General features: G+C 40.2%; 1 protein-coding gene across 6 annotated transcripts in view; it reads right to left on the bottom strand.

The window, feature by feature from the left end:
* PPP6R3 (protein phosphatase 6 regulatory subunit 3) overlaps positions 1–17,752 on the bottom strand; it is a 51,110-nt gene extending 33,358 nt beyond the window's left edge. For 5 of the 6 annotated variants that reach the window (XM_066187822.1, XM_066187824.1, XM_066187825.1 and 2 more), the window contains exon 1: positions 17,657–17,752. The gene's annotated coding sequence lies outside the window, so the exon portion shown is untranslated. Of the gene's footprint in view, positions 1–3,812; positions 3,986–6,178; positions 6,273–17,656 lie in introns of all 6 variants that reach the window. The other variant, XM_066187823.1, reaches the window with a different exon arrangement.

Below are 17,752 nucleotides of genomic sequence, written 5' to 3'. Positions count from 1 at the left end.
AACTGAAACACATCTTAAGTGATGCAGCCTACTTCAGCCAAACAGGATTTATAATTTCTGTGCAGCAACTAGCAAAAGCCAACCTAGTTGTTGGATGCAAGGAGAGCAATCACCAAAGGAGGCCTTGATTTTAAGATGGTCTTGCACTTTTTAATGATAAAACCATTTCCAATGCAAGAATTCCTTGCCTCCTAAAAACCAAGTAGGTAGGTAAGTTTAAGGAAGGACAAAATCATGATGAAGGTAATTTATTAAGCTTTTATCATGAAAAATTTCGGTAGATTATCTTCTAAGACTTTTAAACACATTAAGAGATTTATTTCACATGCCAAGCCCACCCTTCCACCACCTTCACATAACCTCACCCAGTTACTATCTAGGTATGTTTAGTTAGATTCCAGTTTGGGGCAGAGGGTCCCCTTTCTCCAATCAATGGACAGTAATAACGCACTGACCTAGCATTTATGAAGTGCTTATTTTGACACTGAAAGTGGACTATCTGCTCAAAACAAGCATAAATGTACATCTGAAAAAAATTCAGAGCTAAAGAGAAATACCAGTGAAGGAAAATGACAGAAGATACTCTCATTGCTACTTGTTAAACTTGTAACATCACCCATTATTACCCATAAACTTGCTGTCTACAACTGCCTGTCCTAACCTACTGGGAATACATTTCAATCAGAGCAGTGAGGTTCACTGAGTACTATTAGGTAGAAAGATGTAAGTTGGTGTTCAAAATCCCTGGATTTAATTACGGTACTTTACAATTACACCCAGCATTCACAAAAAAATAAAGGCAGCAATTAAGGGGAACTTTCACGGTACAGTTGCTATATTTCTTAAACAAAATCTAAGATCAATTTCACATAGAATACCAGTCTCAAGTGAACAAAAAATAACAAGTAGCTGTTTCTTCAGTGTCAGAACAGCCTATTCACATCACAAACCTGAGACGAAGTGGAAAAGAAATACTTCATAGTTTATAACAAGCTAGTGACATTTCAAAGAAACTCTGTGGGGAAAGGAGCTAATAAATGGTTTGAAATTAACAGGAATTAAACAGAACAGAAAACAGAAGCACCTATACCTCAACAATTTAATACATACTTCTAATGCCATGTACATTCCTCCCTAGTCCAGAAGGATAACAAACTAAAAGTGATACTAAAAAGGAAACAAAACAAACCAACAATTCTTTCATGGAAGGCTGGGAGATCTTGTGCAGGCTGGCTGCACTTCCTTCCTCACAGCAGGATTTCTGGATGCTTCACCCTCTTCTGAGCCACAGCTGGGCACAGGGGGCTGCAGAGTGGGAGATTCCCAAGGATCTCTGACCCTCCTGCAAAACTGCTACCACTGTCTCATGCAGGGGACCCCAGACATAGGATGAAGAGCAGGCTGAGGCTTAGGCACATGAGGGGAGGCAGAGGACAGTCCCTGTGCCCAAGGAGTGGCAGGAAGAGGGGAGTGATCCCTGAAAAGGGGCCCTCAGTCTGCCTAAGCCTCCTTCTCCCACAGGAAGGCATCTCTCAGGCCACAGCCTCCCCAGCTCCCTGGATGGCCATGCTTGGCCATATACACTGCTGCCACTGTGGCCTCCTGATGTCATGATAGGATTTCCTTCCAGACACCACACTCATTCATAGTACATATGCTCCTCTGCTAACTACTAATATACTTTCAGAGGGTCACTTACATCCTCTTGAGAGAAATGCAGGAGATGCCATGTGGCAGTCTTTTCTTGACCGGGAGAAAAACACGCCAGAAAACTGTATGAATTCAGACAGTGATCTCCTAACACACTCTTTAACAAGGTGCCACCTCCTACTGAGGCAAGTTATTAAGCAGGGACTTTAACTCCCCTCTCAGACATGAGAAGAAGGAGCCTGCTATTGTTACAGAACAGTTAAGAATCAAAGTGAAATCACTTTTATCCTTATTTATCAACCTAGTCTCCCTTATTTATGAATCCCAGCTACACTCCTATCTAGATCAGACCTATAAAAACACATTTGTGGATGAGTCAGCAGTGTACCCTTGTGGCCAGGAGAGACAATGCTATCCAAGGGTGCATCAGGAAAAGTGTGGCCAGCAGGTGGAGGGAGCTGATCCTGCCCCGCTATTCAGCCCTAGGGAGGCCACATCTGGAGTGGAGTGCTATAATCGATCTGGTCTCCACGGTTCAAGCAAGAAAAGCAACTACTGGAGAGGGGTCCAAGAGAGGCCATAGAGATGGATCTGGAGTCTGCAGCATCACTTATGAGGAGAGCCTGTGGGAGCTGGGCCTCTTTAGTCCAGAGAAGAGAGGACTGAGAGGGCATCTCATTCTTGCATACAAATATCTAAGCTGGCTGCCAAGACAATGGTGCTGGACTCTTTCCCATGGTGCTCAGCAACAGGTTAAGGAGCCTGTTGCCATAAACTAAATGACAAGAAGTTCCACCTCAACAGGAGGAAGAACTTCTTTACACTGAGGGTGAGAGAGCACTGGAACAGGCTGCCCAGGGAGGTCATGGAGTCTCCCTTTCTGGAGACAATCAAACCCCACCTGAGTATGCTCCTGTGTCACCTGCTCTAGAGGACCCTGCCTTGGCAGGGCAGTGAACTAGATCATCTCCAGAGGTTTCTTCCAACCCTAACTATTCTGTCATCCTGTGATCTTTTACATAATACATTATATATCTATATAACACACATCATGTGCATATACACCCTCCCCATGACTGAATGCCCCAATGATCAATAATTTTGACATGCTGAAGTATGTAAATAAATCCAGTTAAGTTAAAAGTTTACCCCAAGACACCAATCCCCCAAAATCCAAGAGATCATAACTGTTCAAAAGAAGTAGAAACATCAGGTGAAATCTACAGTCTGCAGTGAACTTACAAAAGCAATTTTATACCAAGCAACAACTACATCCTCATCAATTCCTACACTCTCTCAAACCACAGGTTACTAAGTGTTAATAAATAAAGATCTTAATTACTTGCAATAACTACAAATTAAGACACTAATCTCACCTGCCCAAGTAGAGAAGATGACTAGTTTTCTAGTAATTCCACATCAACTGCCAATTACAAATTTTAAATATTTACTGGCCACAGAATTCAGTTAGATTTTCCCTATTCCGAATTCTTCCAATAAGCTTCAAAACAAAAATGAAGATATCTTTGCAATAAGAAATGTACATGATTCTATAAAAATATAAAATACAAGCTGAACAGTGCATAGCTATTCAGAAGACACTTTTGCACTGAAATGTTAAGTTTGGTAATGAAAAAATTGAAAAATTCAATTGCAGAAGACAGTATTACTTCAATATAATAATCTATAAACATCACTCATACCTACTACACGTCAGCTCATGAACACATTTGCTTTGAAACTCTTTCAAAAAGGTTGGGCAGCAGATACACTTCTTGGCACAAAAGCAAAACACTGTCACAAACAGAATATTCACAACAGCGTGTCTCAAACACCCCTGATTATCACAGTAAACCAAAGCAGGGTGGAAGAAGACAGTACATGAGCAGGGTAGGTTAAAAGACCAAGTTAGAATCAGTCAGCCAGAAAGCAGTCAGAAAAAAGCTGCAAGCAAAGGGAAGGCATGGCCACAAAGCCTGAACTGAAGAAAGAACTGCAGCTTAGAAAGTGGTAAGTGTGAACCTACGAAACCAGGTGACTTTAGCGGACATCAGCGACATGAAAAGCTTAAAATTTAAGTGGTTTCTGAATGCTTTAGGATAAGGCTTTATAGATGCAGAAGCTAAATCTACTGCTGTAAGTGAAGTTTAATAGTTTCTTACCTGTTAAACACAAACGTTTTTAAAAAATTAAAAAATCAGAACGTTTTGTATTCTCTCAGGCTTCTTGCCCATTACAGGGTATCCTGGCAACAGCAAAAAAAATCTTTCAATCTACAGTACTAGCAGATTAGCAGGACTGAATTAGCATTGAATTAGATGAAGCAGATTTCTTCCTACAACGACAAAAAAAAAATTGTATCATTTAATACTGTTAATAGGTTCTATTCAATATCTCGACAACTGCATGAACACTGAGGACTGTTTTGCAACAAATACAACATGTGAACAGAGGGAGGAAACAACTTGCTAGGAAGAAAAGTGTCAGTTCAGCAGAGCACACACTGAAAATAAAATTAAAAGCAGCATGTCATCTGAAATACTTATTTACTTTTAAACCAATTTTAACATTTCCCTCTGTTTTTGGGAGTCAAAGGAAGGAACTTGTTTATCTCACTGAAATGAAACTGCCTTTATAATCTGCATTTCACCAAAACCTAACACAAATTCAGACTTTTAAAAAAGAACTATTAGCAATTTCCCATAACGTAGCACCTTCAGATCTGAAAGAGCAGAAACACCCATTACTAGAGATTTCTGCAGTAGTTTTCTTCCTATCTTGACAGCTATTCCCTTATATTAATGTAACTTATCCACAAACCTGCACAGAAATAAAGTGAGAAGCATTAAGAATGCCTGTTATGTTGGCACAAGTCTATAAAGAATTCAGCCAGTTTCCATCTGAAAACAGGCCAACTTCAAAAAAACCAACACAGACCACATCCAGGCTTCCAAAGTAACAAGCTGAATTAAGATAGCATTCAGTCACCATTATGAAAATCCTTACTTTTGATAGTTTAATGTTTCTTTGCTTTACACTGGAAGAATTAAAGAGCTCTATTAGGTATCCTTAACTGGCTTCAGACTGACACTTACCTGTCTGTGCTTTAGTCAACACTGAACAGGCAAGAAAAAGCATCCTACAAAATGATTTTTCTTTTCAATTAGCTGTTTGTAGTAGCTGCAGGAAGAACTTCTACAACAAAAATTCACCCTCACTTTCCAGCACTTTGAGGGACTTTTTGATTTTGTTTTTTAACACACATTTCAAGCAACACAATACTTTGGTTTCTTTTGGGAATATGGGTGATATTGTTTATGGAAAATAAAGTACTAGCAACTAAGAAGGGTAACAAAATTAGTGGCTTATTAACTCAGGTCAGTGACTACCCAGTATTTGGCTGAGAAGCTCTGCTATCAGTTTGTCACAAGTATATCTTCAGCTAAAAAACCCAAACTATTCACCTCAAAAGCATTTTAAGTATTCTGCCAAAGAGAAGAATGATTTTACACCTTCCATGTTAAAGATAAGGAGATGTGTCTTCAAAGCTGGGTTTGACCTTTGCAGGTGATTTAACAGATGGTCTCTGACAACCTAAAGATCAAAGATTTAAAGAATAACTTGGGTTGGAAAGGACCTCAAAGGTAATTTCTTGGGTTATTTTAGTAACCAACATATCCATGAACTGAAGCTCAGTGTAACACACTGACCATAATTCTCCTAAAGGTCTTTTAAATGCATTTTTTCACCAGCAGACCTTCAGGTCTCCATGCCTGACAGACCTGCCAATCCCCTGTGAGTCAAGTGATGAACTAGAGCAGAACAAGTAAACAAATTTTCTGGACTCAGCTCACTTTACTGAAGTTGTCTAGGTTATTGTTTCTGTATTTTAAAAGCAAACCTATGTTCCAAAGCAGACTCCAGAAAGGGAGAGAACATCACTTCTTCAGTTATGTCAACTGGAAACAAAGTAAGAAGCCTGCTTAGCTTAATGCACTTTCAGAAGAGTTTACACATTCTTAACATGCACAGATTTCAATTGCTAGTAGAACTATCCAAATGAAAACCACTATTATTACTCCCCTTACAAGGACTTCTGTTATTTCTCTACTCTGTTTCTTCAAATTCTATTTGAAGACTTCAGTGTCTAAATACCACTGTCTAGCACTAGAACAGCTGGCTTCTGAATGCAACACAGTAGGATTACACAGTAAATTAGAGACATCAGTGTAATCAAAATTAGCAAGATACTTGGAGTGCATGTATTATAGCATACCCTGTGAATGGTGTGCCACCAGAACCCTGCTTTGGTCAATCAGGACTTTTTCAGTCCACCTCAGAATCTGCAAGAGCAGAGAGGTTGGTCTAAAGACTGACTTACACTTAGTGATACATAAGGTTTATTAACTCAGACTGTTCCTCTCTGCAGCACAGATTAGAGGTATTGCATTATGAAAAAAAGGACAAACCCCCACCCCCAAAAACCCATAGGAGTTCTTTCCATAAAATAATGTAAGAAAAGAATCACCTGGCTAGATGAGGTTCAAGTCCATTTAAATCTGACTTTCCTACATCCAGGCACAGCTTACATTCAGCAATAGTTCAGCCAAGTTAATATAGTCCTGTCATGAAGAAGCATCAAATGATGGAAGGTCAAAACTTAGACCTGAAGGTAACATGCAAAGGCAGGATGGAAGTATTGGCATGTGCACAGATGGATTACATTCAAACACAGAATTATGAAGACTCATCACAACCAGGACCACACCCACGTTCATGTTTATCTGATATACCCAGAAAATAAAGCAAGACACAACTACCCAGGCTATGATCTATCTTCACATGAAATGCAATAGTCTGCTTTAAGTATTACCTAACAAACTCTATTCACACATTTTTAGATAAGAGAATCACCCTATGACCAGTTGCCATAAAGAGGACTAAACTAATTTTATTAATGCTGCATGAGCTGGCCCATGTCTGTTTTTGAAACCATTCCCATGCATGTCTACTGGCCCAAACACTGAAACTAAACAAGTGTCTCTATAGAAACCGATGCAACACTTGTGCATCCCAGTAAAAAAGTGCAAGAACTGCAAGCTCTTGAATAGTGCTGCTCTTACAGTAATTCACTGCATGGATTCACTTTTATAACTTCATATATCTGAAATAAACCTGTTACATAAACTTGACAAAACCACTAGCAGAACACCAGCATCTCTTCTGGAATGTAAGGGTCTGGACTACAATTAATAAAGGGAAGCACGGGGCACGGGATGGTTTAGTTCTATCACCTCCCTGGCCCAGAACAAGCCCAATAATTTTTATGCAACACACACAAAAGACAGCTGAAGCACAGAACAGTAGAATCTTTTGCCTTCTTCCATCGGCTTACTAGCCCAGAAAGACCCCCCTGTAAAACTACAGTCTAGCAATACAAAACTGTTTAATGTAACATCATGCAGAGCACTGTGAAATCGTAATTTAAGACTCAGCACTGTTCCCTACCACACCTCTCCAAATGTCAAGTGAGAAAAATCAAAGTCATGTGCACTCCTTAGAACACTCATGTGTTACCACACAATCTGGAACATCTCTTCCCAGAAAACTTTTAAGTAACCCCTTGGACAGATGGTTCTCAAAGAAACTTAACTTGAAAGTGTTGTCTACAACCATCAATGTGGTAGTGGTGAGAGCTGAAGGGCCTGCACCTGAACTGCCTAGAATACTCATTTGTGAACTAAGTTCATAGAAAAGTCTTCATGAAAACCAAGGCAATTTTTAAACACTAAGAAGCATCTCACTTAGGTCACACTTAAACTCTGAATGCTTTGGCTGTCAGTTTCCAACACCTTGCTTACAGGATACATTTGTATGCCGAAATGTCACCATCCACACTCAGAATGAGGACTGAAATTCCTCATGGTCTCTCATAGGAGTGCTTTAGGAAGCTAAATTAGCTTATGCAAAGCAGCTTTGTTCTACCCCTTGCTGTGCAGTCACACTCTGTTGGCTCCCCAACACTGATGAAAATTCTGCCAAGACATTTACAAACTTAAAAACCTACTCCAGAAGTGGCAAATGCAGGAGGAAGAAGGGAAAAGATCATGCCATGCCCATGAGATAAAACAGCTCAAAGGGTCCATCAATCACCGGGGCCAGTGCAGCCAAGGAAGAGGGACAGTGAACCATTAGGGACACTGCAATCAGGATCTGACTGTTCCATCTTTGCCCTAAATTGTACCACTTCAAGCCTGCTCAGGATTACAGAGTAAAAGCTCTCCTGCATCTGATAAATAAGATGGGTGATGTTGGACAATTCAGCACCAGTTCTACTGTAGTCTCAACCAGCTGATAATTTGCAAGTGTAAATGTGTCCTGAATTCCAGGACTACTACTCTGGAAATGCAAAAAACCTCAGTAACACTGACTCACTGCTTCGGCAGTAAACTTCACTTTCTTGTTTGAACATTTTAGAAACAACTACTGCAACTAAAAGACACAACCTTAAGTTGAAAGGCATGAATTTTACCAGAGGTTTCTTTGATAAGCATGTGTTTTATTCTGTTCACTGTATTAGTTCAAAGACAGCATGGGTTTGGATTTTTTCTTCCTCAAGTTCATCCTCCTATTCCCCTTGTGGATTAGGCCTTGAAAGTTGGACATAAATCAAATCTTGAGGCACATGAAAAATACATGGAGGTAACAGAAAGCTACTTCAGCAACTTCTAACCAGGACACCAGGGTTCTTTCTGTATTCTGCATTCGTGGCTATTATTTGCTTTATTTTTTTCATGCAAAATCCCAGTCTTGTTAAAAAGAATACTTAAAGACCACATGCAGTTCAGAAACGAAGTCAGCAGCTTCTGGGAGCACATCAATGTTTTGCCTCCTGAAGCTCCAGTCAGCTACAGCTGCTGCCAGGACTGGAGTGGACTCTTGCATGAAGACAGCAACTTCGAAATTAAATCCAAAGCAATTTGTAACTTCTTGCTTAACTCTTCACTTTCATTAAAGGTTTCTGGGACCTGTTGTTCAGGTAACCTGAATTTGCATTTTAAGTTACATGAACTGTTCTAGTTAAAGGCTCTGGGCAAGAGCACCTTCCTAGTTTTCCTCATACTAAGCTTTACAAAGCCATTAAAACAAGTTTTGACAGCTGCAAGTTCTCAAGGTCTTTTAATTAGGATATCAAGAAATGTTACCATATCCTGAAAAAAATGAGAGAACTATTCAACCCACCCTACATGCATACGGAAGCTCAATATTCCCTTAATGACAGTATCATAAACATGTTTTGCTTTTCAAAATGAAAGCTAGAATCCCTAACACTCTTTAAAGAGTGTTCAAATCCAACATCATGAAAAGAAAAGTTGAAGATATTTCTTCTTTTAATCTTTAATTTAAGCAAGTTAAAACATCTTTTATTTTGATTTCCTCATGGGCAAAGACTACTAAAAGGACTTGATTTACCAGAGCTTAAGCCCCACTTATACTTTTTTTCTACAATACCAGCATTTTCAAGTTTAACAATACAATCCCTAGGACAAAAGTAGAAAAGATCTTCCAACACCAAGCAAGAGAAAATAAAACACAGAAGCAGCACCTAGATACAAGGGGAGTGATGCTACTTTAGCACATTCACTTCTCTAGATTTTGGTATCTGCATTTAACAAAATGCTGCCACCTGAAATCTTCCCCAGCCTAGTGCCAATCTTAAAGCTTTATTTGAGGCTTTAACCAAAGAAGAACACCACTTTCCTCCACAGAACATACCCTATATATTCAGGGAAAACAGTTTCTCCACCTCTGCAGATATCCTGAGGATGAAGGTAACTACTTAGAAAAGTAAATTATTTTAGAACATATGAAATGTCAATTAAGTACTTGATGCCAAACAGTCAGATTATCACTCAAAGACTGAGACAGCTGGATAGTGACTCCATATCCTCCTTCTGTAATACAGAGTGCTACAAAGACAACTGCCCAATGTTACTCAAACAATTGGCATTAAAAAAGCATCACCAGCTTGACTTTCCTGAGACTCATCTTAGAATCCTCAGAAAATAATGCTCTGAATGGGAAGATTTCACCAATTCTCACCTACGTAAGTTTAACGAATTACCATCACTTTTATTTTGGTACGTGCAAAAGTATCTTCCAGAAAAGAAATGAAAAACCCCGCAAAATCATGAAACTTCAGCGCAAGAAGTCTTCACAGTGAAGTTTGAAGTGACTATTAAGCTAATGCTATCTTTCTTTCCCATTCCCCAGTCCCACAGCAATTTATATTTTGGAGACTCCAGTAATGTAAGCTGTGCCACACTGTGCTTTTACAAACCACACGTCACAGAGAGCAACCACACAACATTTTTTTAGGCACAGGTGCCTCTGGTGTCTCAACTGAACAGGAGTAATGCCTTCACCATGGAACTCTTCTATTTCGCTGGACAATAGTAGAGAAATCAAGACTGCCTAACAGAATAAGACACCTTCTTCCAAGTGCAACACTCACCCTAGTTTAATGAAAAAAAAAAAAAAAAGCTGAAGTTCCATTAAAAAAATGCCAAACCTACGATTGCCTCTGTGATCTTCAAAACAATCTTTTAAAAATTCTACTTCAATGCTTCTCTCTGGAGTATCAGAGAAGCAGATTTGTTTGAGCGCCTTTCAGAATTCCACTGCAGTTGCAAGTGGCAACTATGGGGCAAGTCTGTCTCAAAGATTCAGCTGCAGTTCTTAATAATACTGTTTCCAAAGGGTGATTAATCTCAATTTTTACACTTCAGTGATCAACAGCTGTGCAATACCATACGGACACTAGTATGTACTTGCAAAAAGAGTTAAAAAACTCTTTCAAGCAATATGCCATAGTTAAGGGACACTGCCCTTTTGAAAGGACTCTGCCTTCAACTGGCTGTCTTCTCTTTCATTTGCTTTGTGCCCTTTCAGGAGAGGGCCACCACACAAAGTAACTCACCACAGTTCAACCATTTCAGCATCCATTCCTTCCTACAAGTTCTTTCTCTTAACTACCCAACTATCTGCCAACAATTTTCTCCTGCTGCAAGAAGAGCCTCAACCAAGTGTTACTTTACTAACTAGGAATTACTGAACACACGCTGTTAAAACTAATCCCAATGCAAGACTGAGAACAGCACTGATAGGTTATAGTTACACAAAACTACAGTAATACTTCTGTGCCCCACGCCTACTCAAGGGATTTAAAGCATAAAGTTTCCAAGAAGCTAAGCAATTTAAAATGCAAGCTCAGAATTTCAAATGGTATTTATTAAAGCATTACATGATAGAGCCCTAAAGAGAAATACCCTGCTGTGCCGAAGACTTAGAAATCAATTTACTTCAGACCTTAAGTCTTCTATCCTTTTCAGTAACACCTAGGGGTCCACACAAGACTTTTGTCAGGACAGTCATATTACCATTCCAAAAAGTCAAGTTACTGCTATGCCAAGGGGCACAGAAATTAACTTAGCCTGAAATGCCTTGAAGTCTCCAACAAGACTTCTTAGGTGGCTTCACTCAATGTTCACTATCTACAGTATTTTTTTTAAATTACACATTTAGATAACCTATAATCCCTTTTTCTTATGAGGATGAGATCACTACCATATTAAAAATTTTTATTTTCCCTATAAATAATTTCATTCCTGGCTGCATGGGGCTACAATTTCAACCTGGGAGGGAAAAATCCCAACCCCACTGCATTCTAATCTCCAGCCTTACAGCCAGGATTGCAAGCTAAACTTAGAATTCCCAAGTCCAGAAGAGGGGAAGACTCGACCAGTGCATTTCAAAGTAAAAAAAAATCTCGTGCAAGTATTAACATTATTGCTTTCCCTTACGCCCTAAAAGGAATCCAGTATCCCACAGTGAAAAACACCTGCAGGTGTTTCCTATAGTAAATAAATATATAAATAAGTAAAACATAAACCCCATGGGTTTTTCAGACTTTGATTTTTTTTTCCACAGACACCCTCATACATAAAGGATTCAGAATTATTCTTGTCTGCCTTCAATATTCTGTCTCTCCAATTCCAATCTGGGCAACTAAATTCCCTAGTCAATAACCAAGGCATTAGGGATTAATTTCTCCTTATAACTTGCATTTTTGCAAATTCTAAATTTGCATTTTTGAAGCAGAGCACCCAAGCCAAGTGTAGCTGATACTCAGTTCCACTATATTTAAGTTTTTTGGTTTTTGTTCTCAAAACAAGTCAAATTCAAGTACAGCAGGAGGGAACACTGGACAAGGCAGACACAGGAAAAAAAAAAAGCATGTGCTAATCTATGACTGAAGTCATATTAAAACAACTGCACCTGGCACAACTACTGAGTAATTAAAGCAATCAAGCATTAATGGGTTGAGAAGCTGTAAGTTCATTCATCAATCACATATTACTCGTATCAGAAAAATGTATAAACTTTTATATTGTGACTCTAGAAGAGAGCCTTAGCCCTTACAGCACAGGCAAGCAGCCTGAAAAGACACATTTAGTTCTTTATGCTGATCATTAAGAAATGCAGATCTCTCATTAATGTTACCTTTACCATGTCCTTTATCAAACAAATGTCACTAAATAGTGTTCAGTGAATATTTTTTTTTGCTATTTAGATGTGATTAAAGCTGTAAAAAAAAGCCCGCCGTCAGCATCAAGTACACACTGAGAAGGATCCTTTGATGAATGAATGTCTGCTCATCACAGCCATAAGGAAGAACTGATACTTGACAGCCAGATCACTGTGCCTTCTACAGCTGTCCCTCACAGAGGTGAAAAGACACCTACATGACATTACCCCTCAGAGCTGCCATGAGCAGTGACAAACTCCTCCCTTGCAAGAGCCAGAAAGAACAGAGAAAGACAAACACAACACGTGGGAACAAAACCCTTGTGCTGCTGCAACTTCTAGGTGCACTTCCATCTAGACTGCCCAACACTGACATGAAATGGACGTCGAGTTCCTAGAGAAAGGAGATGCTTACATCAGTAGGAATCCCCAACACTCAAAAGTGGGTCTGCTCCTGCCAACACCACAGCTTTGTTTTAGCTGTCTCTAAACTTTCCATCCTTTTCCAATAAGTTTGGTGACAATAGCTGAAGTTGTCAAATGTAACATCCTACTTTTTATTTTCTAGAAGACTTCGCTTTCAGTTACATGGACATCCAGCAAGTCCATCAAGGCAGTAGCAGAAGAAATAACATGAATACAAATTCTGCAGTTCAAACCAGACCTCAAGTTTACAGCTGAAGACTGGGAACTGCTCAAAGTACTAGGTACATGGTAAGCAAGACCAGAATACAGAGTGCATTACTTCCGCAAATCACAGAAAGAATGAGTTTTTTCACCAATACCTCACCTATTATTTTTGCCTTAATGAAACTTAGAGTAATTGAAAAAAAAAAAAACACCAAAAAACCCCCCACATACAAACCCCCTTCCCCTCCCCCACTAATTATAATGGAAACACAAGATTTGGTTTCCACTACACTTACCAAAAAAAAGCAAATAACACTGTATTTTCACCATTTCTCTGAGAATCACTAGTTGTATAAGCTCTGCTACAAAGATGCAGAAATCCACCCAGCAGAGGCAGCGGCTTACCCTCCTTTCACAACGCAAACAGAACTGAAATAATATCACATTGTAGCAATGCAAACCTTGAGAGTATCTGCTACTCCCTTGTTTTCTGCTCTAACAAAGGCTCACACCAGTTACAATACAATGGAAAATGCAATCACACCTGCACCAGCATTGCCTACAGCCACTGCATAAAGCACTACTTGAAGCTTTTAATCTATCAATTAGGCTACTCCCACAAGAGAGAGATGTGCAACACACAATTGAGGATTAGAGTCTTAGGCTTTGCTCTTCTAAAGGAACATCATGTACATTTACAGAGTAGTTTAGGAAATAATGGGACTCACTTCAAAAACCCATGGCCGAAGTTAAATCTGTACAACAAAATCTTATCTCATATACCGGTATCCAGTTAGAAATCCTGCCAATGGTCACTCAAGAAGGGAACTCACCCACTGTGTGTAACAGGGGTGGGAGGCCTGGGATTCACTCCTGTAATTAACAATCAGAATGCTTTTAGTACTGAAATAACTATTCTAGAACATATTTCATTAACTCAGAAACTACTTTTTACTAAAAAACTTGAAGTTTTCATCCTCCATCCCAACTGTGCTTTGTTACCAAACTGGAAATCACGTGGCCATCTCTCAAGCCTCACCCAGGCCGGGCCTGGGCATCCTAAAAAGGTTTTAGAGATTTCTCCATGTTTAAAAGCATCTTTTGGCACAGGTGACAAGAGATGGCCTATGGTATTTTTTCAAGAAGGCCCAGGGGACACAGGTCAGAGACCACTAGGCCATGTACTCCACCTCCTCACAGATGCACAATTTAAAATGCAGAAGTGTTTGGAACCATCCCACTCAAAATGAAATTGGATAAAGTTTTAAGAACATTCCAAGGAAACTAATCAATCCTCAAATCTCACCACTGGGCAGTTTCCGCTTGTGCACACATACATTTTTTTATTCTCCTTCTTTAGTCTCCTTCCCTTCATTAATCAAATCCCCACTATGCATTTCCCAGGCACTCCTCCCTGCTATTCTGCCAACATGCCTAACAACATCCATCTCTCCTCCAGTGGAGTGTTACAGCTTCACTGGTCCATAAGGTTGTATGCTGAGGTGCTTTTGCTATTATTTTCCACAGCTGACATGCAACATATCCCACAGATTTGTCACTGAGCATTTCAAGTTTTAGAGGAAAAGATATATCCATTTAACAGAATTAAGGGATGACTATGTATGAACTAACAGCAAGAAGAAAAAAAGTCAAAGGGTGACAACTTTTTCACCTACTCCAAATCACACATACCATTTCAAATGTGCTTCTTGACGTGTTATGTAAGTTATTAAATAATCACAGGTCATGAAAAGTCTTGTATTTCATACCAACAAATTTTTTTTGCCAATATTATGTGAAGAGCTATTCCATAAACAGGCAAGCTTAAACCACATGTCTTCCCAATCTTCTCAAATCAGTCTATTCCACTTCCTGAGAAGTGTCCCAAACTAGCTATAAAGCTACATATAATATCCAAGAGTAGGAAAATATTTTACTTCAGTTGCTTAGTAGCATATAGTTTCTAAAACAGATGCTGGCACCCTGACACACTACAGAAACAATTAAATACACTTTGCAGAGCTTTCAACATGATGTTCATGTTCTCCATGTGTCTTCTCCTTGATCTTTCACGCTTGCTTCCAAAACCAAAAATATCAGGATCACTAGCTTCTCAAGTACTTTGCTCTCTTCCTCAAACTTACCAAAATAAGAAGACGCAAGCAAGATATTATTTCTCATTTACCTATACTTGTTTTATTATTGTGAAAGCTTTTGCCAGTAACAATGGCTCTACATCTCGCTCTTAGGACAAACCTACCAGACATCTGTTCTTCTAGAACCTGGGTGTGAGATATGAACTTGAGATAACACAGTACTCCTAAACCTGGAAGATGAGACAGCAGAGTACACAGCAAGCTGAAGGATCACAGGTGAAGGTGCTACTACAAATGACTGATCTATAGGGCAGACAATGTGCTGAAGCTATCCTATCTCACCACAAAAAGAGATCACTGTGCTCATACCAGCACCTCTTCTGCCCAAGCACAAAGGCCATGGTTTCCACCATAGTTCCAAAGGCCATAAATTAACCCAGTTACCTAAGAAAAGTGAATACAAAAGACTCCCACCTACAAAGATATTGTGTACTGTGCTGAAACACTGAAGCTAAAAAATGGCTTATTGCAATATAGTTACAAAGAGCCATCTTTAACTGTAAAGTACATACTTCAAGGCTTTTTAAGCACTTGGACAAAACAGGACATTAATGGACAGAAAGGAGAGTGGACCAGACACTTCTTCAACACATTTCTCCCTTCTGTTCCGACCTTCTGACTGGTTGGTTTTGAGCCAGCTCTTCAGCATTTCACAGTACATGCACGCCAAGCGTAAACTGAGTAAATAAGTGAAGATGTTGAGCCATAACAACAGAGTTCACTCTCCAAACATCTGTCACTACTAAAGCTACATACGCCAATTTTTGCTCCAATACCGCTAAATTCAGGTTCCATCTACTAATACACTTGAATTTCACTCTCAGAACATGATCTGATTCTCTGAGTGGTACACAGGCTATAGCATCACCTCCCTGAAGTGCAAGACAGAAGCATTCCAAAGGAAAAAGTCACTTCTGCTCACTTCAGCAACTCAGCAGGAGTAAGCAGCGTGCAGGCAGTATTGTGAAGAGATACATAAACTATCCAGTATCTTTAATTCCATAAGGGAATAACAGGTAGTTGAACTGTATTTTTAAAAAATCCAAAGCTGTGATGCTCACAGCAGTTCACATACAAATCTAACTGGCCTGTAAAGAAGCTGTAATGCAGTACCCTACTTAAAGGCATTCCTGTTAAACAGGTTGCTTTTCCGGAATTTCTAAACTACAGCTTTCACTTAACGTTTTCTGTGGTCACTGCAAACACACCTCATCAACAGTTCTTCTGGCCCAAACAGTATTTCCAAGTAGTTTTAGAAAAAAAATTCCTTTAGTAACTCAAGAGAGTGCAGGATTCAATGCCTATACATTCCGCTTTTCAAACAGAAAGCAAGTAAGAAAAATCCCTTACGTTCAAATAATATCAGAGATGGACAAAATAAGTAACTTAAGTGAACGCAAACATTTACTTAAAAATATAAACTTTCAAGAAAAACATGTAAACTGGATATCACTTTCACATGGCGTCTCATAAACAATTTACATATTGAAAGGTAATGCTGCAGTGTTATTTTCTACTCGTATAATAAAGAAACTCTTGCAAGCTTCAGTTAGCCCATGTCGTGCTACTGAAAACATAAATAACACAGAGCTAAGTAATCAGAGTCTTATTTGAATGTCTGCTGCACTGGAAATAGACCATTCAGTTCTAATAACTGCAGCAATCTTTCTGGAACACTGAAACAGAGAAACTTCCCATCTTTCAGCATCCCAGAAAAAAAAAAAAAAAGAAAAAAAAAACAACAAAAACATACAAGTATTTGTGCAATCCAAAGACACACTGCACAGTTAGAGTACATTTAGACTCATTTTACTGAAGGACATTTTAAACCTAAGTAATACCACCAGCAGTAATTCTTCATTTTTAAGTTGTCAATATCTCAAAGGATCAAGGGATCCAAAAGCTATCCACCTACTCCTAAGTCTCCTCCACTCTTCCACTCAGAACACTTTTTTTTTAAATAGCAACACACCCATTCAAAGTATCCCAGTGTTCTGACTTAAACATTTATGCTGACAGAAATGATCTTTAGCCTCAATTGCACTTATGTCATGCAAGATAGGCTCATATGACACTAAGGAGACTAAAACACTAATTCCCTCTTACACTTCGGAAAGTTCTTAGCAACCAACACAAAACAAAACAAGAAAAACTGGCAGGTTCTAAGCGAGATTTTTGCCAAACGTATTTAACAGCAGTTAAAGCTTACCCAAACACTGCTACGCTCTTAAAACATTATACTTCAAAGCAACTGCCTCGTTAAAAGCCCACAACAACCCGCCCGTCCCAGCAGAGAAGCCCGCGCGGCACCGGGGCCGAAGCGGCGGCGAGCAGGGAGGGCTCATGCTGCGGCCCGGCCCGCCCGGGCCTCCCCGCCGCGCCCCGGCCCCGGCCCCGGCCCCCGCCGCCGCGCCCCGCCCGCCCCGGGCCCCGCGCTGCGGCTGCGGGAGGCCGCGCACCACCGGCCCGGGAGGCCCCGGCAGGGCCCGGCCCGGTGCCGCCCGAGCGGCGCCCGGAGCCCCCGCACGGCCCTGAGCGGGCACCAGGCCCGAGCCGCCGCGGAGGAGCCGCCGCCGGAGCGCTGCTCCCCTGGAAGCGGGGGAACGGAGATCACGGCGCCGTCCCGGCCGTACCTCGGCAGCGCGTCCCCCACCACAGGCCCCGGGTGCCTCCGCTCAGGCGGGAAAACCTCCGCTCGCCACCATCACCGACGCTCCAAGATGGCGGAC

Source organism: Chamaea fasciata, unplaced genomic scaffold (genome assembly GCF_029207755.1).
Source record: "Chamaea fasciata isolate MVZ Bird 193981 ecotype frontalis unplaced genomic scaffold, bChaFas1.0.hap1 SCAF_7, whole genome shotgun sequence".
In the NCBI taxonomy this organism is placed as follows: domain Eukaryota; kingdom Metazoa; phylum Chordata; class Aves; order Passeriformes; family Sylviidae; genus Chamaea; species Chamaea fasciata.
Note: the sequence above shows the minus strand (reverse complement) of the source record. Positions and strands in the feature narration are given on the sequence as shown.